The sequence below is a fragment of the Schistocerca cancellata genome, chromosome 3 (assembly GCF_023864275.1).
Source record: "Schistocerca cancellata isolate TAMUIC-IGC-003103 chromosome 3, iqSchCanc2.1, whole genome shotgun sequence".
NCBI classification, from domain to species: Eukaryota; Metazoa; Arthropoda; class Insecta; order Orthoptera; family Acrididae; genus Schistocerca; species Schistocerca cancellata.
In genome coordinates, this window is record NC_064628.1 from 784,289,310 (window position 1) to 784,313,657 (window position 24,348).

The window sequence follows — 24,348 nt, forward strand, 5'->3', positions numbered from 1 at the left end:
AAGCCATTCGTGATTACCTACCTCAGCATTGAAAATATAGAGGGTGTCCCAGAAAGAATGGTCATTATCTGGGACATGACAGGAACGATTATTCGAAGCTAAAAAGTATAGAAAACATGGGCTCTAAAATACATACGTTAAGAGCTATGAACACTTCTTCATCCTCAACACTGTGAAACAAATCTGTTCTACTGTAATCTCTTTGTTTTCCATATTTCTGGAGGAGATAGTATGGACCAGAACAAGTAACAATTGTGCGTCCGCAGCTCGTGGCCTAGTAGCTAGGTTTGCCGCCTCTGGATCACGCGGGTCCAATTCCCGACTAGGAATCGTTAGCGCTAGGATTTCACCCGGAACAAGTCCCGCCCATTCACCCCCGGTTTTCCCGGTCTTTGCTCGGCGCCTGGGCATCGTTTCAGTTGACCCACGTGGTTTACCGCGTTCGGCTGCACTTGGAGTGAATGTTAAATTAATATCTTGCTGGGTCTTAAATTTTGCCACATAGTTAAAAGACACGTTACAAAAAACGTGCACAATTGGCCTCAGCTGTGCCAGGTACTTCCACAGCAAACATAAGAGAAAACAATTTAGCACTGAATTCTTTAAATACGAGAACTCGGTATTCAGATGAATAGCCTATGAAGAAACATACTTCTATGTGAGAAAAAGCATCCAAAGCTACAACAGGAAAAACCTACCCTCAAAAAATAATTTGCTTGGAGAAAGAGGAACCACAGTATACTTGACACTTAAGTTTCAGAACTCAGACAGTATATGTGAAACAAGTACCAATGTTCGCTATACTTCCAGGTGGCATCAAAATTACTTTGTTCTTGCTAGATAGATCACAGCTGTTATTCACAGAGTAGTTTTGCTGAAACGTTTTAGGGGTGGAAGAAGAACTAGCACAGCTTGAAGGACGTTTTACAGCGGTGAAACACTGCAGCATTTATTTCCTCCCATAACTGCTCTGTGACAAAGATACACATCATCATCATTATTATTTTTAAAAAAATTGTTTGAATGACATTTACGAAATTAATAAATCTTTTGGTTAAAAACAGGCAGGACAAAGAATAACGACAGATTATTTTCCTGAGACGTTTGCAACAGCATATAGGCCACTAATCACACAGAAACAGCCACAATTCTTTATAACCTCGTTTATAATGCGCAGGTATGGCATTGGAAGAATTTACAATTTAAAATTCACCCATTACCCATGGAAATACTAAAGAAATATGGCATATAAGCAAATATCTTACTGGTTTCATTAGGCATTTCTACTTTATGGCATTCTTATACTCTTTAATTTTCGTGAGCTACTATGAGGGCCTACATAAACAAAACGATTTTCACTTATTTCTATATAACGTTGATTTTAGACAACAGAGTTAGTCGACTGCATCCATGGCTTTACTACCGACACGACAGATTCAAGACCACTGTTTTCGCAGCGTATGTTTGCTCTGCTGTGTCCCTCAAATAAACGTATTATAATAAATGAATTAGTTAATTAAAATTTGTCCTTATTGCCCTTAAATAACATGACGTTATTTTTTGTTTTCTATTGCTGGCGATGCTTTCAATTCTGTATAAATACTTTTATTTCTTTAATAATGCGCATTCATATTATAATTACTATCCAGAAAAACTTAAATATCTTATCATTACTGAATCTCATCACAGTGTAACATGTGTTGGACTGTGACGATAACGACTTTGATGTAGCTTCCAGTTTGTGGAACTGGCGGCTGTTTAGGGGAGGACCTTACACTGTGGATGAGCATGGAAGTGGGGTGAATGGGCAGGACTTGTTCCGGGTAAAATCCTAGCGCTAAGGGCACGTTTCCCGACTGGGTCGGGGATTTCCCCCCCCCCCCCTCCACCCTCCCGGGAACTGGGTGTTTTTGTTGTCCTGTTCATTTTACCATCATTCGTGAAAGTGGCGAGACTGAACGGCGAAAAGATTGGGAACTTGTACGGGCGCTGATAACTACACAGTTGAGCGCCCCACAAACCAAATACCATCATCATCATCAAGTAAAAACTGTCAAGTAAACATGGACTCAGTACTGTATACCTTAAGAGCTATGAGCATTTGTTCAGTAGAGAGATGTCTTTCACCGTATCTAAGATGAACAAGTGCTGATATCTCTTAAAGTGTGCTCTTCAGAGCTTGTTTGCTTCGAATCATAATTCCTGACATCCCGTGAATATTGTCTCTTCGTTCTAGGACACACTGTGTACGCAAAGATAGTGAGCATGAACCTACTTACCAGTACTAGTGTGAATCATTGTGCAGCACTATTACGTAAGCTCATTCATCTGATCTAACCATGTGTAAGTCTGTAGTTAATGTCATTTTCAAAATAATGCTTTTGAACGCCAATCAGAGTCACTTACTAGGTGAATGTACATGATGTTCCTTCCAGCATTAGACGAACTATGAAGGAAGGTTACCGCTAATTTACCCTCATCCTAAGGGATGCTGAAGACACTTTTAAAAGAATAACTTTATTAGCTAAACGAAACTCAATATAATGTCCTCGGATGAAAATCCACAGCACTGTATACGGTAGAAATCTCTCTCCTGTGATGTTGTCTGTGATGTACCCACACGATGAACTCAACAGTCGTGGTAAGCCGCGGTGTGAAGACCTGGGTTGTTACTGGGCCGGTGCTGCTGGTGAAAACCGCAATGAAATGGCCCTTGGTCTCCTAGCGTAGACTGCCAAATTGTGGCGCTGGAACTGAATTACTTATACGCCCCGACGGAACTGTTGGTAGCGCCGACTTGAGGTGTCGCGCGTAACTGACTTACCATGGCCCGGTGGTGACCTAAATAATCGGGAACAGCTGGATATCCGCGTGGTGCTGTTAGGAAACGTGACCTGGCGTAGTAAAATAGTGACCTGCCAACAGCATTCTCTACTGCGACAGGCTCGCTGCCTGTCGGCGGGGTTGGCGCTCTCAGACGCTATGGAGGAGACGTGTAATCCTTGGTAACCAGCCCAGGCCATACGGGGAAAATACAGTATCTCGGTGTTAATGAGAGCCGCTTACGCACGTCCTCCTGGAGGGGCGGCTGCCCGCAAGGCTTACCTGGTGTGAGGAGAAATTGACTGCAAGGCGGATACAGCAATTGCGCTGCTGAGGGCACAGTTACATGGTCTACTCCCAGCCAGTCCCTCTCACAGTATGCCTCCAGCAAGGTGACACAACCACTGTCTGTAAAATTCTCTCCCCCTGCGACGTCAGTCACGTCTCTTTCCCTAATAATTCTAATTCAACTATTTTTATTACTCTGCCGGCCGCGGTGGTCTAGCGGTTCTGGCGCTGCAGTCCGGAACAGCGGGACTGCTACGGTCGCAGGTTCGAATCCTGCCTCGGGCATGGGTGTGTGTGATGTCCTTAGGTTAGTTAGGTTTAAGTAGTTCTAAGTTCTAGGGGACTTATGACCTAAGATGTTGAGTCCCATAGTGCTCAGAGCCATTTGAACCATTTTTTGTACTCACTCTGAGCCCCTGTTGTAATAATTTTAAGACTGAAATGGAAATGAGCGTTTGGCGTCATTGGCCGGGAGGCCCCTTGCGAGGCAGGTCCGGCCGCCTTGGTGCAGGTCTTATTACATTCGACGCCACATTGGGCGTCTTCCGCGCCGGATGGGGATGAAATGATGATGAAGACAACACAACACCCAGTCCCTGAGCGGAGAAAATCTCCGACCCAGCCGGGAATGGAACCCGGGCCCTTACGACGGCAGTCCGTCACGCTGACTACTCAGCTATCGCGGCGGACAATTTTAGGACTGATGTGTCTCATCTGAACAGTATTTTTATAGATGACTATTTGTTTTCTCTCACCCTGCAGGGACAGGAATGAATTATTTTCTGATATTCCCAAGGGATGTCTTTCCCCTCAAGCAAAACTTACTTTTTAGTACCTGTGAAGTATTCCATCAACACCGTTTGAGAACATTCCAGACGTCTTTTTAGTGGCTCTTTCCGGGATACGACTTCCACCCACTTTAGCAGCGTCGCGCCTATTGCGGGCATTTCGCGTCATCTTGAGTAACAATGAAAAAATATAGCTGCCACGCACCTCCCTGTAATCTGGTGGTGTGTTTGATTAATAATAACATAATATGCAAACCAAACGTTGGATATTGATCGGAGTGGAATCAATAAACTACAAAATTACATCCACGTATTTTACAGTTCCATCCTACAATAAATTAGGTTGTTTCTTGTCTAAAGTGATTACATATTATTATTTACGGAAATGATCGTGGACAGGAAGATGTTACTGCCGTGGTTCACGTTGTAGCTCTACATTATGTTGGATGAATGTATACAATGGTCGTATTTCATATGTTTACAGAAGCAATGATAGAAACATTTTTCGATACAAACCTCTTTATTGTTTTCCAAAACAATTCCCATTAAAATTTCTACACGTTTACATGCGTTGCGTTAGAACCAGTTCACGAGACATTTTTTCGTATGATATTCTCAGTCGCACTTGTTGTTCAAGTCAGTCTTTGCGTAACACACATTTTAGTTATATCTAAAGCTGGAATAAAGTAGTCTGCCTTTAGGAAACACCAGGCTTCTTTTTGAGCTGTAGAAGGTGGTCAGAAACAATCTGAAAAGCTTGCAACCATGTTGGATGGTAGGTTGTACTGAAAAGTAAAAAATTAGATACATTGAGCCGTTTCCCAGTTAATTAGCGTTGAAGTTAGCCAGTGAGGCTGTTGTGCGCACAAATTCAAGCGGGCCACCACATACAATTAGTCTTAGTTGCTGTCATAGGTGGCCGTGCGGTTAAAGGCGCTGCAGTCTGGAACCGCAAGACCGCTACGGTCGCAGGTTCGAATCCTGCCTCGGGCATGGATGTTTGTGATGTCCTTAGGTTAGTTAGGTTTAACTAGTTCTAAGTTCTAGGGGACTAATGACCACAAAAGTTGAGTCCCATAGTGCTCAGAGCCATTTGAACCATTTTTGCTGTCATAGTGTAGATGATAGCGCATGAGGCGGCTCAACCTTTGGCTCGGGTTCGATCCTTACCGCCATCCCATGACCAATTTTTGTATCGCTCTCTTGTTCCGGCCTTAGCAAACCAAAGAGAAATGCTTTTGGCGACAACGTCTCTGGCAGGCCGTTTCAATTTGCGCACAACGGCGTGATTGGCTAACTTCAATACTAATTAACTCAGCAACCGCGCAACGTATCGAAACTTTTCTTAATAATTATTTATCATCACAAACAATCCTGCAACACACTTATAGGCGCTTCAGACTGTTCCTGACCAGCTTGTGTAGATAGGTCTAAGTTGCCGTGGAAGTTCTAAAGACATGTTAGTGGAGACGGAATCATCAAAGTAATTTGTACTACCACTAAAGGTCAGTGGTGAATAACTGAAGCGGGTTTTCAGTCTAATCAATAAAATGAGTGAGGGTATGTTTCGAGAACGTAGTTTTTGGGTGAAAATATATGGAGGTATAGAAGACACGGAGAAATATTATGAAATCAAGACCAAGGAGGAGGATACCGAATTTGTAAAATTCCAGTTGCACTCAAATACGATGTAATAAATACAGTTCATATACAGGATAGCGTGCTTCGTGGGTAAATGCATTTCTATCGACAACGTGCTTTTGCATCTCTACCGCATAAAATACGCAAAACAAAATTATAAAATATTATTATTAATACCTGAAACACAGTCTTACAAGCGGATGAGTACTGACATAAGTCACTTGAAACCATGGGTGACTAAACTGAAAATGGATATTGATCCCCGCGTCTCCTAAAGAAGTCGAAAGCGCGAACAAAGACCTAACGTTTCCACGCGAGATACTACCGCTAATTGTATGGTGAACAGAAACGTTATTCTCCATAACACGAAATGCCATCTACTTCGCAATCGCAAAATGCTGCGCAAATGAAACAGTAGCGCCGTAATCCGTAATCCCGTTGGCTGAATGTGCCCACTTCACTGTCACAAGACAGAGCATCTTTGCTACGAGGAAAATCAGCACGGACAGCCGTCGCAACAGCAGTAGCATCTGCAGCAGAGTGCTTTTCTGCTGCGGAAGAGAAATGGGACACCTTGCATCTTCCAGAGAAAGTGACGAGAATATGGCATAGCCGAGCGTAGCAAACTCATTTAAAACGTCCGCTTCAAATACTTGTAGGATATCTTCTGAAAGTCCTAATTTCTGAGGATGTGGTTACGCAGGTGTATGAAGAGTAACGCCTAAATTTTATGGAATATTCCGTATTACATAATAGAATTCTGCACAACTATATTTTGACACGCGCAATATTATGCGTCGTATTTTCGTCACTTCGTTCGTTCGTTCGTTCGGATAGAAACAAGTTCTGCCAACCGAAATATGCTGCCCAGCATTTTGATCGGCTAAAGGCTGACAAAGCTCGCTCGTCCCGTCAAAGATATGCCTTGCAGTTCATGCCGAGTAATGCCGGGTGTTAACAGGCCGCTAGGTGAATGTAGATCTTTGAGGCAGACAAGTGACTGTCGAAGCTTGAACAAATACGATGATGCCATTCAGCATTACCTGTTCTACAATCCTCCACAACACGAAGTAAATAGCCGCGATATGCCCAGTGTACCGAAAGAAACAAAAAAATTATTTTCTTGGAAGTTCTTCGCGAAAAAATCACTTCTGTTGGTTCCGTTTTTTCGGATGATCTTGAAAGGCCCAAACAGTTGACAGCTTCTTAGTTTCCGACTCAAGTTTCCTTTCCTGTTACGAAGTTGTGTACTGATTTTCCATTACCCCGATCGAATTTTTTGTGCATTTCCTTGCACTAATTGACACGATCCTGCGTTTCCGCTTCACTCCAATCGTGCGAATCTATCAGAAGCAGATATTTTTCAAAGCTACAGAAGCTACATTGAAAGCCGGTTACTGCCTTTTAACTTTCACCTGTGTGTTCATAAGATATTATGAGCCCGGTTGTAATGGCCTTTAAATGAAAGATAACCCTTAAGTGAGCAACAGCGATATCTGAATAACCTTTGCTGTAGACACTGTAATGACAAAGACGGTTTTCGTAGCCTAACGGAGTAATGAAAGGTGGAATTAACGTAAGCTAATTCAAAACATCTTGATACCGTAACCTCTACAACAGATCCCACATAATTATTCCCTATCTATGTCATTTAATCTCTCCTCGTAAGAGCAATTCGGGCAATGAAAATGAAGTTGTACACGGTATCGTACCAGACCTGGTAAGCTCAAATTTGTTAGTGCAGTAGCTAAACATCGAGCATCCGAGAAACAAGGTCCTAAACCCAAAAGAGAGACTTTTAACAACGTTTATTCGCTTCAACGGCATGTAAACGGCACTAAATACTGAAAGGTCTCTATTGGATTCCTTTCATGTTAATTTCTTAAATCTGTTGTCATTTACGGCATACATTCCTCGTCTAAATTTATTGTGACGTTTCTGACTATCTGGGAGGAGACTGAGCAGTGAAACGTGTTACTTTTACACATAAACAAGAACGATCTGTCACATTACTACACTTTAAAACACAGTTTATATGTAATTCATGTCACACGGTCTCATACGGAACCTACATCCGCTTTCTTTTATATACTGTATGTGATAAGATACTGTCATCCCCCTTCCCTTCTGTGTGAGAGGATGAAGAGCAAATGTATTTCTAGTTGCATGCTTGAGGGTAGCAGACAAGCCTGTCTGCTAGAGAACAGTAGGACCAACGTCGGAACAGGTAGCTACGCTTTCTAAAAGCAGAGAGGTTTCTATTCTTAGTATGGTCCTGTCCGTCCCTTGTCATGTTGGTATAGGAAGCTGCCCCTCTGGCAACTTCCGTTTGTATTTGTGAGCCACCCTCAGGAAGGGACCAGGTCAGTCTGTCCGCGGCGAGCGTCTGAAGTGGTAAGATCTCCGGCTAAGCGCGTGTCTGCTAAGTCCGTAGGACAATGGATTTCTTAAGTTCAGCCTAACTGAAAATTTAATCACCTTTATTTCAGGTTTAGCTCTAAAATATCTAATGTTATCTTAAATTGCAACGCAGTGTAATTCGAGTGTGAAGTTCAGAATATATTCCGGTAGTTGCTTTGTCACTACTTTGTGAGTAAAGTGGAACCACGTGTTGATCAGTAACTCTAACTAAGATCATCAATCTTAAATGCGAATGTGCGTGAGATTATAACGTCTCGTGTTGACAATATTTTCCAATATAGCAACTTTTCTTTATGTACAACCCACGTGGGGTGTACTTTGCGAGACCAGTACCACGTGCTTAAACAATTGTGAATTACAGTGAAACTGAATCTAATTCTCTTGTGAATCAGGTTCCTTACGGAGAATTTGTGAGGATTCAAACAAAAACCAATGGAGCAGAAAATAACTTTGTACGATTTGCAAATTATGTGAAAACTGACTAAACCTTCATACACTGTGCAGAAAAAAAAATACAAATCCCTATTAATTACATACAAGTTTCATGAAACTGACTACATGACATCACATCACCATACACTTGCAAAATCCGCTTAACAGTCCTATAAGCATAGTTTCGCCAATAACATTACTTAATGGGTAGATATGATAGGGGATAAACTGCTTGCAGATTCGAATGAATGAATGAAAAGAAAACTGATTCTATGTTCCAAAAAATTGTGAAACCGAACAAAGAAACTAACATTCCTCGCTTGGAATGCAATTCAAAATTATATCACGTGAATAATTTAAAAACATCGCAAGGGATAGTTACGCAAAGGCAGCACAAGCAAGCAAATACTTCGACATAATCCTGGACGACTTCGTCTCTATGGACATTTCAGAACCACAAGAGAAGTGTCTATACCAAACAGTTACACCATCTCGCCCGCCCGGCTAGCCGTGTGGTCTAACGCACGGCTTCCCGAGCGGGAAGGCGTGCCGGTCCCCGGCACGAATCCGCCCGGCGGATTAGTGCCGAGGTCCGGTGTGCCGGCCAGCCTGTGGATGGTTTTTAAGGCGGTTTTACATCTGCCTTCGCGAATGGGGGCTGATTCCCCTTATTCCGCTTCAGTTACACTATGTCGCTGATTGCTGCGCAAACACTGTCTCCACGTACGCTTACACCACCATTACTCTATCACGCACACATTGAGGTTACACTCCTCTGGAATGAGACATTCACGGGGGGCTCCCCAGGGGGCCTAACCGCACAGCAATCCTGGGTTCGGTGCGGGGCGGCGGTGGGGTGAGTGGACTGCTGTAGCCTGTTGTGGTGTTGTGTGCCACTGAGGGCTACGGCGGGGACGAAGCCTCTCCGTCGTTTCTAGGTCCCCAGTTCAATACATACATACATACACCACCTCAAGCATAGCTCAGCATTAACGACAGAAATGTGTAGCTTATGACGAGCCGGTCTACCATTGTTCCCCATTCCTTTATCTGTCCATGCAGTCAATGTGCTGGCTGCACTTCTGGTAGAACTTTGTGACTCACAACTGACTCCTTTGGCCAATGTGATGAGAATTTTTACAGCTGTCCTCCGCAATACTCGACGATTCCCGAAAATCTGTACATGAGGTCTGCCTGCTCTCGATTTAGCTGTGGGTGTTCCTTCTCATTTCAGCTTCAGAATCACATCGCCAACAGTCTACCTGACCAGTTTTCGAGTGGTTGAAATGTCCCTGAGGGATCTGTCAGTGACATCCAGTGACTAGTCCACATTCGAAGTCACTGAGCCCTCCCGAGGGACACATTCTGCTGTCAGCCCTTCTCTATTGGCAGCACACTATTCCACGCATTGTATTATAAGGGCGCGTCTTCCTCTCGCGTCATCTAGAGGTCAACTCATGGCCTGCTATAGAAGTTTGATATACGCTGCCGGAAAAAAAATAGTACACCTTTTTAGAGGCTTCCAGTTCCCTTGAGATTTATCGATGCAACAGTGCATATGCAGTACATAAAATGATTACAATTACAGATCAGTAGCACAAGCTGTTCTGAGGTGCCAGGTATCGATCCGTGCTGAAACACCCATATTAACACTTGCTGCAGCTCCCACGACCGACAGTGCAGGTGCTGACTCTGTCATCGTGTCGATCGTGCAGATGGTTGATACTGCCCTGGGATACGTTAAGCCACGCCTGCTACACCTGTTCACGCGGGTATGTAAGATCTGTTGGCTGACGAATCACACGAGTCACTTCTCATCCCATCATATCCCACGCGCTCTCGATCGGAGACAAGTCCGGAGATCGTGCTGGCCAGGGAAGTCACTGCATTTCTCGCAGAGCACGTTGAGCTGCACATGTAGTGTGTGGACGAGCATTATCCTGTTGGAATAAAACATCATCTTCCCTGCTGCAAGAATGGTAAACGAATGGGGCTGATAATATCACGCACGTACCGAGCGCTGGTTAACGTCAATTACATAAATACCAAAGGCGAACGACAGTTGTAGCTTGTAACCTCCCTCTTCCTAATGAGCCATTTGGATTGTGATATAAATGACTGTGCTCGCCTATGCCTTATGAAATTTTACAATGAGTAAGGCTATTGTTACTAAAGGAAAGTAATACCGGTTAATAGGAGGAAAGTGTACAGCAGACACTTCTGAAGGAAGAATTTATTTTAAACCTAATCCACATACTAATGATGGTTTTTGAATGGGTGGAATATAGCGAAATCGCTCGCGAGTCATACAGGGGGAAAAGGGTACCACGTAATATTCAATACAAAAAATACAGATGATAAAAAAGAGGATAATTAAACGGTCGTCTGCCGACTAGGGCAATGAATACCCAATATTCCAAGAAAAATAATGGCAAAGAAAATCAAGCAATTAATCATTGGCGTGGCAACAGAAGGTTGCTGCTTAAATAAATGACTGATTGTAGCTGAAACTTTGTTACGTAAAAAATCACTTTGAGGAACCTCTGCGTAGCGTAATGCAAAACTTGAAAAAAGGCTGGCAATTTACTTTAAATTATTGAAATATTCAACTAAATTTACTTTAAGCAAATGATTAACTGAATTACGCTTAACATAAGAACAATAAACTAAATACAGAATAAATGAAAGTTCGCATTCTTAATTTGTACTGTATCTTTAGTTATTAGTTTTACTAGTGAAATTTTACGCTGCTTTAAGTGAGCGAATTTAATACTCACAATGTCAAATTAGTTAAGCCTCTGTTATGCAGTACAAGAATGAACAGTTATTGAAGCAGAAAATTTAGATTGAAACTGGTCAACAGCAATCGTACAAAACTGGCAGTAAATAGTTAATCAATTTTGATATTTTTATGACACTCGGCGATTGCATTGAAAGGAAAGGGAACCTGCTTGGTAATGTCTGAAGGCTCTAAGCACTATGCGACTTAACATCTGAGGTCATCAGTCCCCTAAACTTAGAACTACTTAAACCTAACTAACCTAAGGACATCACACACATCCATTCCCGAGGCAGGATTCGAACCTGCGACCGTAACAGCAGCGCGGTTCCTGACTGAAGCACCTAGAACCGCTCGGCCACAGCGGCCGGCTTAATGTCTTAAGGCAATGGCAACACAGATGCCCTAGAAGTTTTAACTATTGCAGGTTATTATTCAAGACAGTTAGTCATTAATGTTTGTTAAAGAAATGCCACTAGGTAATGCCTATAAAATATTAGTTATACTCTGTCAGTAGTCTTACGATGTTGTAACTGGGTGAACGACGAAGAATTTAGCTATCGACAATACTGAACTGCTGCTGCTGCTGTTTCTACTGCTGGTTGAGGAAGACGAGTCGCTCTAAGCTCTATGCACTAAGCACTATGGGACTTAACATCTGAGGTCATCAGTCCCCTAAACTTAGAACTACTTAAACCTAACTAACCTAAGGACATCACACACATCCATTCCCGAGGCAGGATTCGAACCTGCGACCGTAGCAGCAGCGCGGTTCCTGCCTGAAGCACCTAGAACCGCTCGGCCACAGCGGCCGGCTTAATGTCTTAAGGCAATGGCAACACAGATGGCCTAGAAGTTTTAACTATTGCAGGTTATTATTCAAGACAGTTAGTCATTAATGTTTGTTAAAGAAATGCCACTAGGTAATGCCTATAAAATATTAGTTATACTCTGTCAGTAGTCTTACGATGTTGTAACTGGGTGAACGACGAAGAATTTAACTATCGACAATACTGAACTGCTGCTGCTGCTGCTGTTTCTACTGTTGGTTGAGGAAGACGAGTCGTCTCCAGCGCCACGGATAACTGTGGGACAGCAACAGTTACAACTGTAGCTTCCTCCGCCTGTCCACTCCGACCGCGCTCTCAGTGCTCCCTGGGTGCACCCAAGGTTACTAAATAATAAGGTTGGGCAATAAGCGTTCTGATCTGCCATTGGCTGGCCTAGTGACGTCAGCGTGGAAGCAAGCGCTCACAAGCAGACGACACGGCATGCGCGGTTACGTCACGTTTTTGGCGGAAGATTTTGTTTATACCAACATTGAGATGTCTAAACTGCTGCTAAAATACACTCCTGGAAATGGAAAAAAGAACACATTGACACCGGTGTGTCAGACCCACCATACTTGCTCCGGACACTGCGAGAGGGCTGTACAAGCAATGATCACACGCACGGCACAGTGGACACACCAGGAACCGCGGTGTTGGCCGTCGAATGGCGCTAGCTGCGCAGCATTTGTGCACCGCCGCCGTCAGTGTCAGCCAGTTTGCCGTGGCATACGGAGCTCCATCGCAGTCTTTAACACTGGTAGCATGCCGCGACAGCGTGGACGTGAACCGTATGTGCAGTTGACGGACTTTGAGCGAGGGCGTATAGTGGGCATGCGGGAGGCCGGGTGGACGTACCGCCGAATTGCTCAACACGTGGGGCGTGAGGTCTCCACAGTACATCGATGTTGTCGCCAGTGGTCGGCGGAAGGTGCACGTGCCCGTCGACCTGGGACCGGACCGCAGCGACGCACGGATGCACGCCAAGACCGTAGGATCCTACGCAGTGCCGTAGGGGACCCCACCGCCACTTCCCAGCAAATTAGGGTCACTGTTGCTCCTGGGGTATCGGCGAGGACCATTCGCAACCGTCTCCATGAAGCTGGGCTACGGTCCCGCACACCGTTAGGCCGTCTTCCGCTCACGCCTCAACATCGTGCAGCCCGCCTCCAGTGGTGTCGCGACAGGCGTGAATGGAGGGTCGAATGGAGACGTGTCGTCTTCAGCGATGAGAGTCGCTTCTGCCTTGGTGCCAATGATGGTCGTATGCGTGTTTGGCGTCGTGCAGGTGAGCGCCACAATCAGGACTGCATACGACCGAGGCACACAGGGCCAACACCCGGCATCATGGTGTGGGGAGCGATCTCCTACACTGGCCGTACACCACTAGTGATCGTCGAAGGGACACTGAATAGTGCACGGTACATCCAAACCGTCATCGAACCCATCGTTCTACCATTCCTAGACCGGCAAGGGAACTTGCTGTTCCAACAGGACAATGCACGTCCGCATGTATCCCGTGCCACCCAACGTGCTCTAGAAGGTGTAAGTCAACTACCCTGGCCAGCAAGATCTCCGGATCTGTCCCCCATTGAGCATGTTTGGGACTGGATGAAGCGTCGTCTCACGCGGTCTGCACGTCCAGCACGAACGCTGGTCCAACTGAGGCGCCAGGTGGAAATGGCATGGCAAGTCGTTCCACAGGACTACATCCAGCATCTCTACGATCGTCTCCACGGGAGAATAGCAGCCTGCATTGCTGCGAAAGGTGGATATACACTGTACTAGTGCCGACATTGTGCATGCTCTGTTGCCTGTGTCTATGTGCCTGTGGTTCTGTCAGTGTGATCATGTGATGTATCTGACCCCAGGAATGTGTCAATAAAGTTTCCCCTTCCTGGGACAATGAATTCACGGTGTTCTTATTTCAATTTCCAGGAGTGTATTACAGTTAAAACTGATGAGTTATATTCTTTCGCAGCTTACGCGTTACACATCGGTAAAATATCAGATCACAACCATACTGACACACACTTGAAATTCGAAACCTCGGCTCACATAAATCAGATTCGCGAAAGGCCATCGCTCACATTGGTGTACAAAACTGTACGTCGTAAATGGGGTGGCGTGTGTTGTCTGCGGAATCGCAGTTCGGCCTCTTTTCAAATAACGCAGGTCATCGAGTGCAAAGACGGCCCAATGAGGCGATTAATCCGCAGTGTGGAGGGTGTACTTCAGATTGGAGGTGGCTGTGTGATACTTTATTCATTTAATCGCATTGAAATGAATTTACTTGGGAGCTCGAAGTTGCACACACTTGTTTGTAAGAACTGCACTCCTTTTTTCTAATGCCGCTATAGTATTCATCAAAGTAACTTTATCTGTGTCTGAAAAAGATCTGTCATCTGTATATGTGCTCTTATTATAATGTTTCTTATTTGGTGACAGCTTTTCCAGAGTTTCCAGAGATCTCTTATGTAGTACTCGTTTCTTATACCGTTTGGTTCTGTCTTCTGTTGCGGGTAACACATTAACGGTCGCACTACTGCAAGGCAAATTGCACGAAGGAACTGCATCTGGCATGAGCATTCTTTTTCGGGGCAAATTAAGCAATTCAGACTGTAAATCGCTTAACTAATCTGTTTTTGCGAAATGGCGAGAGCATTCCTACAACATTTCGACAACGATAGTTTTTGTAATGTTTCATTACGCCGGAAACTGTGTTACATTACGTGAGTTCTCTTCGTGCTCCAGTTGTAGGAAAAACAGCCCGTTACAGCACAGCCTGGCATTGTAAAAAATTAATTTTCTCACTCACTTGTAGATTCTCCAATAAGAATTTCACAGGACGAACCATAAACTATAGAGCTGGCGAACACAATGTTGATTCCGCTGTCCACTATCGCTAACTATTTCAGTTCCGAATCAAATATCAATTACAGCAAAAACCGTTAACACTCCCGAATTCCGAATGTTTCCGCTGTTGACTGAGTACCTCAGAAGAAAGAACTCAATCAAAATTCTCCTTCAAACACAAAACAACACAAGAAAAACAATCACACACAATTCGAACTGTGTACTGCTTGGCACAGCTGCTTCCACCGTGACGTCATGCGCACAACTGAGAAAACACGTTGCTTTCTGCGCATAGCTTTCTGCGCCCCACTGGGTGCACCTACGTTGGCGCCATCATAACTACACACTGCGTCTGCGGTAGGGCGCACTCTTACAAGACTCAAGTTGTTGTGTTTTCCCGTTGCTCGCAACGCGACAGAGACTCTCCATACTCAAAGATAAATGAAACGACGGCACAGCTGCTGCCATTCCATGGTTGCTCTCGATAGATTCAAGAAAAGTTGATGATTATCCAGCAATTCTGAAGGTGGCAGGGGTAAAATACGGGGAGCGAAAGGCTATTTACAATTTGTACAGAAACCAGATGGCAGTTATAAGAGTCGAGGGACACGAAAGGGAAGCAGTGGTTGGGAAGGGAGTGAGACAGGGTTGTAGCCTCTCCCTGATGTTATTCAATCTGTATATTGAGCAAGCGGTGAAGGAAACAAAAGAAAAATTCGGAGTAGATATTAAAATCCATGGAGAAGAAATAAAAACTTTGAGGTTTGCCGATGACATTGTAATTCTGTCAGAGACATCAAAGGACTTGGAAGAGCAGTTGAACGGAATGGATAGTGTCTTGAAAGGAGGATGTAAGATGAACATCAACAAAAGCAAAAGGAGGATAATGGAATGTAGTCGAATTAAGTCGGGTGATGCTGAGGGAATTAGATTAGGAAATGAGACACTTAAAGTAGTAAAGGAGTTTTGCTATTTGGGGAGCAAAATAACTGATGATGGTCGAAGTAGAGAGGATATAAAATGTAGACTGGCAATGGCAAGGAAAGCGTTTCTGAAGAAGAGAAATTTGTTAACATCATGTATAGATTTAAGTGTCAGGAAGTCGTTTCTGAAAGTATCTGTATGGAGTCTAGCCATGTATGGAAGTGAAACATGGACGATAAATAGTTTGGACAGGAAGAGAATAGAAGCTTTTGAAATGTGGTGCTACAGAAGAATGCTGAAGATTCGATGGGTAGATCACATAACTAATGAGGAGGTATTGAATAGGATTGGGGAGAAGAGAAATTTGTGGCACAACGTGACTAGAAGAAGGGATCGGTTGCTAGGACATGTTCTGAGGCATCAAGGGATCACCAATTTAGTATTGGAGGGCAGCGTGGAGGGTAAAAATCATAGAGGGAGGCCAAGAGATGAATACACTAAGCAGATTCAGAAGGATGTAGGTTGCAGTAGTTACTGGGAGACGAAGAAGCTTGCACAGGATAGAGTAGCATGGAGAGCTGCATCAAACCAGTCTCAGGACTGAAGACCACAACAACAACATTATAATTACAATCAATTACATACACTCAAAAATAAATAGACTTTTACATCCATTTCATACTAAATACAGTTTCTGTACCAAAGCTTATAGATTCAGAATTAGCAGTATATTACAATATATCAACGGCTATTAAACGGCGAAAAATTTTGGGTGGTGCAGAAGATATTTTATTGCATTGTGGGTGTTACAAGCGTATCGCACGTCAGACCATAAGGAACAATGTGTCTTGGACGAATGCACTCCACAAGACAGCACTCATCAGGTCTACGTTGTACTTGCAAACGACCATAACTTGCATGCAGGCAGAATCTGCTTTCATCGCTGAAGACCATGTGGCGCCATTCCATCTTGTAAGTGATTCTCTGATGGCGCCGATCGAACCGTGCACGTCGAAGCTATGGGGTGAGTGGAAAACGGGCTGGAGGTTGGAGGTTTGTGTGCCCATAGTTATACTGCTAGTAAACGATTGGCAATAGTTCGTGTTGACACGTCTGCGTTCACAGTCCCTCTTATCTGTGCTGTGGTAGCTGTACGATTTTCCACTGCTGCCCTTACAAGACGACGATCGTGGAGTTCGTCTGTGCCGCATGGACGTCCAGAACCTCGTCTATGGGTGTGAGAATGTCAAGTGACCACTGATATCAGCATCGTTGCACAACTGACGCAGCACGTCCAAATTTTTGGCAATTCTCCGAAAGGACCATTCTACCTCTCCGAAGGCAACAATTTGACCCGTTTCAGACTCGCTCATTTAGCTGTAGGCAGCACGAGTGCGTCTCTGTGGCATGGTTGCCGTCTTTTTCACACGTTTGCACCACACTTGTAAGTAGGCTGTTTAGGTTTTCCTATTGGTAACGCCACGTAGCGCTCTGTATGAAAATCACTGGCTGTGCTGTGTGCAGTCTGTGGCTAGTTTGCATTGTTGTCTGCCATTGTAGTGCTGGGCAGCTGGATGTGAACAGCGCGTAGCGTTGCGCAGTTGGAGGCAGGCCCCCACAACCGCACGAGTGGTCGACTGTGAAGAGCGGACAAATTGAATAGCTGGCCGGCGGCCATTAGAGTGGTAAACTAACGCGCGGATTTCGAATGTTTATACATCGCTTTTGGGTATAAAATGCCTTTCCTAGAGTTAGGTCACAAACATAATGCCTCATTTAAATACGTTACTACAATATAGTTTTTAATTTATGAACAAACAGCAACTAGTCACTGTTTATGAATTTATGTTACGTAGTACATGGAATCTGCCGTAGCTAAAAGTTATGCACTGGACCCCTAGCATTTTTCGTAGTTCATTTACGATAGATGTACGCAAAATGCATCAAAATACTTGAAGATTTGCCCACTATGTTAATAGATATTTTCTGACTCGACCTTGCTTTAGCTTTTATGGCGAAAAGTGCGTTGTATATGGCGTAGTGCTTTGGCAACTCACGACCAAATTATCAAGTTTCAACCTAACCTGGACCATAAAAACTACCGAACAGCCAGCTACAACAAACAAGACTTCAGGCAGGCATCCAGTATCGCATTAGTCACAATATTTACTTTCGAAGATGTACACTTCAGTTTACATGTGTGGTTTTTTCATATAATAAATAAAACTCAACAACTGTTCCATCGAGAGAAGTTGTGAAATCAGATTACAATTACACACATTCAGTTACATTTTACAACGATAAAAAGCCTGCTAACTAAATTTCGTGTTGCTTGCAACTCAACTTTTATAGTTAAAATGTGGTTCACAAAGAAAAATTTATCTTCTGCTGTATATGGTCTGGAAAACGAAAATGGATGGAACAGCATCATCTTTCAGCTTTCTGCGATTTACGTAATTTTCAAGGAAACAACTTTCTTCAAAATGATCGGAACATATAAAATGGTATTCTGTCGGTCGGAAATCTTGCCTCCTGACAGCGTGTAACCATTTTTGTAACAGCTGTGGTTTTGAGAAAGGAAACCTGCAAATATATGCACAGACATTATGCTAATACCGTGTTACAAAAACATTTCTAAGCAAGTGCACTGACATACAAAACAACTTAAAATATCCACGTACCTGTGAAATGTAATATTCGTTCCTTTCTCGAATTTATTTGTACAATTAATCGCTGCACAACTCTTCACCATTGTACTTCTTTTGATTGGAACGTGCAGACAGTAGAATTACGAGTAACAAATACTGTATGTACGCCCCAACAAATATACAACGTTGAATCAGGGTCTTCATAAACTACAGTACTACACAACACATCAGACTACAACCACTATAATGGCGTCCAGCCGAAGGTTCAAATTATCCCGCGACTGCAGCGCCATCAGTGAGTCTAGTTATTTTTTACAAGGTCTTTGGTTGGAGGTGAGCTGCCAGCAGTGGTGGATGTGGGGAGAGAAATGGCGGAATTTTGAAATTTGTAAGACTGGATGTCATGAACTGCTGTATATATTATGACTTTTGATGACTATTAAGGTAAATACATTGTTTGTTCTCTATTAAAATCTTTCATTTGCTAACTATGCCTACTAGTAGTTAGTGCCTTCCGTAGTTTGAATCTGTGATTTAGCTGGCAGTAGTGGCGCTCGCTGTATTGCAGTAGTTCGAGTAACGAAGATTTTTGGTGAGGTAAGTGATTTGTGAAAGGTATAGGTTAATGTTAGTCAGGGCCATTCTTTTGTAGGGATTTTTGAAAGTCAGATTGCGTTGCGTTAAAAATATTGTGTGTCAGTTTAAGCATAGTCTTGTATAATTTTTCTAAGGGGACGTTTTACACTGAGACTTCTGGCTGTGAGCATTCCCTATTAAAGGCTAGGCACAAACGGAGCTCTGGTAGCTACGCCACTACTCTATCTGTTGGCGGATAACGTTGAAACCATTATCAGCACATCTACTGTCACCCATGCGGCATATGCCGTCATCGTATCTAAATGGACGTCGTCTTACCAGGTCTACTAATTATTTGCCCCGGCAGTGTAATGCATAAGTCTTAAATATGTAGAAATCTTAATATTTACAAACACTGCAGAAATCACTAATGCATGTCGCACACGCCTGCCGGTGTGACCGAGTGGTTCTAGGCGCTTCAGTGCGTAACCGCGATGCTGCTACGGTCGCAGGTTCGAATCCTGCCTCGGGCATGGATGTGTGTGATGTCCTTAGGTTAGTTAAGTTTAAGTAGTTCTAAGTCTATGGGACTGATGACCTCAGATGTTAAGTCCCATAGTTCTTAGAATCATTTGAACCTTTTTTTTTTTTGCATGTCTCACACTACAATAACACCGGAAAATGACGAACACTGCTTACGCCAGTCTCTAGAGGGCATTCCTTTAGGTAATTGCAAAGTCAGTCACCAGACTGAACAACGACCAGAAAATACCTTGGGTTCCTAGGTATACTACCCTCCATACAGAGCCATCTCATCTATAGACCTATATAAGGGGAGAAGAAAAAGTGCCGCACTTGGAGGTCGGCCTCCGATTCCTCATCCAGATTGAAGACACAAGCTTATCTAGCAAACAAAGATCGGGTACATTTTGAAAACACATTTATATAGATCAGGAGATGGCACCACTGTCACATCGTGCAGCACATCAGAAAGTACAGATAAACGTGCATGACTCTACACAACCACACCAACCGTCGTAGCTTACTGAGTAGCGTGCTGAGACATCAAACCCACATCTACCATGGAGCTATGCTTCGAATCCTCGTAATGTTCCTTTTTTTTCTCTTAGACGTCAGTTACCTAGTTCTCGTCGTTTACAAGCAGGACATCATTTTGTCACTTGACAAAAGCCTATCATATGTCAGTGGGAATCATTAAACTGTATGCGTGTGTCTACTAACTGCACAGTGCGCAATCATAACCGGTCCCCTCAGGTTTACGGAGGGCAGCTTCCCGCAGCAGTAAACGAATATCTGGGCGTAACGTTGAAAACCGATATGAGATAGAACGAGCATGTAAAAACTGTTAGTGAAGGCAAGTGGTCGACTACGAGCTTATTGGGAGGATTTTAGGAAAGAGTGGTTCACCTGTAAAGGAGACCGCATGTATGACACTCGATTGATTACTGCTCGATTGTTTCGGACCCGGACCAGGTCGGATTGAAGGAAGACTTCAAAGCAGTTCAGAGAAGGCATGCTAGATTTGTTACCCGTAGGTTCGGACAACACTTTTTTTTAAGTGTTAAGGAGACGCTTCGGGGACTCAAATGGGAATTCCTGGAGGGAACGTGACGTTCGTTTCGACAAACACTACCGAGAAAATTTAGAGAACCGGCATTTGAAACTGACTGCTGAAAGATTCTGCTCCCGCCAACATACATCGCGCGTAAGGACTACGAAGATAAGATAGGAGAAATTAGGTCTCTTGCGGAGGCGTACAGACAGTGGTTTTTCCTTCGCTCTGTTTGCGAGTGGAATATTGACAACTATTACTCACAACCGATACAAAACAGTTACATGTTTGCACCTCTTACTGTCCTTCAAAGTAGTCACCAGCGTTGTTGGGTTGGGGGGTTGGGTTCTTGGGGAAGGAGACCAGACAGCGAGGCCATTGGTCTCATCGGATTAGGGAGGGACGGGGCAGGAAGTCGGCCGTGCCATTTCAAAGGAACCATCCCGGCATTTGCCTGGAGCGATTTAGGGAAATCACGGAAAACCTAAATCAGGATGGCCGCACGCGGGATTGAACCGTCGTCCTCCCGAATGCGAGTCCAGTGTCTAACCACTGCGCCACCTCGCTTGGTCCACCAGCGTTGTGAAGTACCCGTTGCCAGCGATGTGGAAAGCGTAGTATACCGTTAGCAGAGCCTGTTCTGTTGATGGTGTGAATGGAGTGGTCTACTGCCTGTCGAATCTCTGGAACAGTTCTGAAGCGAATGTCACGAAATGGTTCCTTCATCTTCGGAATCAAAGCAAAGTCACAAGGACTTAAGTCCGTGGAGTATGGTGAATGGTACAGTACTTCCGAGTCCCATCGACCGAAAAGAACAGCCACAGCTTGCGCTGTATGCGTCCGCGCATTGTCGTGCAAAATTATGGGTGTGTTGCATAGATAGTGTCGCCGCTTCTTTCACAAAGCCGGTCGCAGATGATGCTCCATAAACGAACAGTAATACTGTGCCGTGGAGGAACGTAATGTGTTAGGATAACACCATCACAGTCGTACACGAGAATCACCATAACTTACACCGTACTGGGGCTCTGACTCACTTTCGACTTTCGCGGCGACCCATAAAGACGCCATTCGTCGGATTTGCGTTTCATTTTTGGCTTCGTGGTATTCGCTTCAGAACTGTTCCAGAGATTCGACAGGAAGTAGACCGCTCCATTCGCACCATCAAGAGAACAGGCTCTGCTAACGGTTTACTACGCCTTCCACATCGCTGGCAACGGGTTCTACACAACGCTGGTGACTCCTTTGAAGGAGAGTAACAGGTGCAAACACATAACTCTTTTGTATCGGTTATGAATAAATAGTTGCGACTATTTAAGTTCCAGCTCTCGTATGTAGATGTAGATGCAGATGTAGATGTAAAATACGTCGATATGTTTTTGGTGCTGGGTGCAACCGATAACCAAGCTGCTACTGCTGCTCGTTCGTACGCTGCAAGGTACCATCAAAGGCGCTATCTTCATAAGAACGTTTTTCGTCGCATGGAACAACGCCTTCAGGAAATATTTGATCTTCGTCCACATGTAATGGACAGGAATCATCCAAGGACTAGACGTACTCCACAGATAGAGGACGCGATTATTGAAGCCGTTCAACAATCACCACGGCGAAATACTCGTCATATTGAAAGGCAGTTCGAGACATCTGAAAGACTAGTTGTTGAAGTGTTGAACGATACGTTAACTCAACACCAGCGGCCAGGATACCGCATTCGGCGAGTACAGATTTGTGAATAGCTTTTGAACTGTGTGCAAGATAACGAACATATTATGAATAATGTGCTGTGGACTGACGAATCTAAATTCGCTCTTGAAGATATTTTAAACCTCCACAACAGTCATTTTCGATCGGAACACAACCCACATGTCACCTGCGAACGTAGCTTTCAGGCAAACTTTGGCGTAAACTTATGTACTGGAAACATGTGGAGAGTGCTTTGGGGCCCTTACCTATTGCCAGACGAGTTGAATACGCCCCTGTATAGAATGTTTCTTTGGAGTACTTTATCTGACGCGTTGGAAAACGTTGTACTTGGGATTTCAGCACGATGGTGCACCTCCACACTTTGAAAGAATGTGCGTAACAGTTTAAATGAAACGTTTCCGGGCAGGTGGATTAGCCGTGGAGGTCCAGTCTTTGGTCCACCACGTTCCCCAGACAACAATCCACTAGATTTGTATTACTGTTCGTAGTTCGTGTACATGAATGTACACGACCTAATAGCTCGCTTTCATGCCGCTTCGGCAATGGTGGATGCAATGACAGTTAAATCAGGACCCTCAGCTGTCGACAGTCGTTTATATACATCAACGGGGACAGTTGAAAATTTGTGTCCCGACCGGGACTCGAACCCGGGATCTCCTACTTACATGGTAGACGCTCTATCCATCTGAGCCACCGAGGACACAGAGGTTTATCCCTTACACGCTCCCCGTGAGACCCACAGTCCCAACTTAATGTCCACACACTACATTCGTAGTGCCCCAGCCCACAACACTCATTACTCGCGGCACACAATCTTAGCGAATCCCGTAAAAGTTTGGGCAATGCATGTGCGTCCAGCACAGAATAAGAATGTAAATGGCCCGTTAGCCTTAACTATATATGAAGATTGTATCTGTTCTTTCGGACATGTCTGAAGAAACAGATACCATCTTCATATACGGTGGATGCAGGCGTGCTGCGTAGAGTTCATCAGAGTATAATCCAGCCTTTGGCGAAGTGCCTGCAAGTGCTAGATGATCGCTTTGAACATCTCCTCTAAAGATAACATTTCTCGTAAATGTACGCACAATCTGTGTGAAGATAAACCTAGACGTCAAGCGTATAGAATCGAACTATTGTGCGGAGCATGATGTGCAATCTAGTGTAGCCTACCTATAGTTTTTTGTACCTAACTGGATACAGACTATATTACTGTATGCACTATTAATTCATGATTGCTTTATTTGTGTTACGTATGAAACAAAGTGGTCGTTTACGCCCATAAAAATTTCATGTTATTTCTTAACGTTTAAGTATAGGAAGCAGTAACAGAAAGAAATACACAAGGTAATGCATTGTGGAGGCGTAATCTGGAGACAGTTTGATGCTTTAACTGAAAAGAAATGTTCGGTGTGAACACGATTCGTAGATCGGCGAGTCTGTATGTCGTTGCCTCATCCCAATTGTTTTTCGCTTTTGTTTTTTTTTTGTTTTTTTTTTTTTTTGCCTAACAACTCGACCCACTCTATCCCACTATTTTTACCTCCTATCATTCTACTAGTAATTGATCTCCCACATTGTACTGACCTGTTTTTCTTTTTAAATTTATTTTCTTATTTGTCTGTACTTAATTTTTAAAATTTCTGTATTTGTTTTTAACCTTAAAATTTACTACTACTTCAAAAAAAGAAACTAAACGAAATCGGAGTTAAACCTACATGACTTTGGTCTCTTAAAAAAGAAAAAGGAAGTAAGAAAACACCTGAAAAGGTCCATTACGAGAATACGTACGAGGGCCAGTTAAGTCAACTATACATTTACGAGGAGATGCAAGGTTCAACATATCGGCGAATAAGTGGCGATACCGCGGAAGGCGCAAACATTTCCAACTTGCAGTGGCCAAATACTGCTGGAAGGCGAGTGGGTCACTATCTACCCCTCCATTAATAATGTAATGAACACAGGGGCCTAACAACCATGCAGTGGTATCTGAATTTCATCTAAATCTACGTAGACACTCCGCAAGTCACTGTAAGGTGTGTGGCGGAGGGTACCCTGCACCACTACT

The 24,348-nt window shown here is 43.9% G+C and overlaps 1 non-coding gene across 1 annotated transcript; it reads right to left on the minus strand.

Annotated features, from left to right (window-relative positions):
• Window positions 1-22,906: 22,906 nt before the first annotated feature.
• Trnat-ugu (transfer RNA threonine (anticodon UGU)) lies at window positions 22,907-22,981 on the minus strand. Its single transcript has one exon. It is a non-coding gene; the product is annotated as a tRNA-Thr (tRNA).
• Window positions 22,982-24,348: the final 1,367 nt, after the last annotated feature.